Source organism: Penaeus monodon, chromosome 34 (assembly GCF_015228065.2).
Source record: "Penaeus monodon isolate SGIC_2016 chromosome 34, NSTDA_Pmon_1, whole genome shotgun sequence".
NCBI classification, from domain to species: domain Eukaryota; kingdom Metazoa; phylum Arthropoda; class Malacostraca; order Decapoda; family Penaeidae; genus Penaeus; species Penaeus monodon.
In genome coordinates this window covers 3,800,168-3,801,314 of record NC_051419.1, presented here as the reverse complement: position 1 = coordinate 3,801,314, position 1,147 = coordinate 3,800,168, and the positions used below count along the sequence as shown (strand labels likewise).

The 1,147-nt window shown below is 40.1% G+C and overlaps 1 protein-coding gene across 1 annotated transcript in view; it reads left to right on the top strand.

The window, feature by feature from the left end:
• Positions 1–540: 540 nt before the first annotated feature.
• The window catches only part of LOC119594531 (rab-like protein 6), a gene marked incomplete at its 3' end in the record, with an annotated part of 15,208 nt that continues 14,601 nt past the window's right edge, over positions 541–1,147 (top strand). The window contains 1 exon segment of the mRNA XM_037943562.1: positions 541–636.

Genomic DNA, 1,147 nt, shown 5'->3' with positions numbered 1-1,147 from the left:
TTACAATATTTCCTACAACTTTCATGTATATTACAGTTTTAAGCCTTTCTGCTATATTTCTATTAATTTTTTTTTGGTTTAAATTTTCTCACGTAACATATGTCATATTATCCTGCGTCCGGACAGGTGTAATCGGGGTATATGATCACCAAGAGAAGAAAGATACAATCCTCTAACCACTCAAACGAAAGAATCTAATAGCAATTAAAAGGGGTTTCGAAGACAAATCTGACAGCTGCCTTGGGATCAGACAGAGGACCGAGTGCCACAACCTTGACTACATAGCAGATCGAACTCCATAGCAACCCGTAGACAGGAGGTTTAAATATCCCAACAACATACAAATTGGGGGTTCGAATTACCGCAATCTTCAAGATAAAGGAATCGAATATCACAATCTTCAACATATGTGAGACAAGGGCATCGAGTACCACAATCTTCAACATATTAGAGGTAAGGGAATCGAATACCACAGTCCTCAACATATTAGAGGTAAGGGGAATCGAGTACCCTGCCGGCGAGCGGATAAGGAATCGAACACCCCAAGACCGGGCGACCTGGACCCAAACGTCACTTCGTCTATACTTGACAACAAAGTCAGCTGGGATCTACAATCTGCTGGGGATCAGGTGGCAGGTGATGTTTCGTCCGTTTGACTCTCGAATTACTCGGGTTTTAAGGGGTTTCTGAGGGGTTTCCAAGATCATTTAAGAGGAAGAGGGTTTAGATGTGTCTGGTTTATCCTTCCGAGTTTGGGATTTTGTTGTGTTTGTGTTGAGTGGCTGGGACCCGAAGGCAAAGGTGTTGTGGGGACGTTTTTTTGCAGTTATAATGGGAAGGGTTTTATTCTGATTTTTAGCTGGATAATTAGGCTTCTCGTGAGTGAAGATGATGTGGTGATGAATCAAGTAATTACAGAGTGAAAAGGTGTGCGTGTGACTTAGTAAGTGTGTCTAACAAATGTAATTTTGTGTTGTAGTATTGTGATAGAATTATTATGCTTTCTGCCATGTATTAACCTGTTGCTGGCATTCATTATTATTCATAATAACTAATGGCTGAATTAACTCTCACAATCCTATAAGTTGAAGAAATACTCAAAATGTGAATGGTAATTATCAAGAAAAGGACCATCAAGTGATGCCTT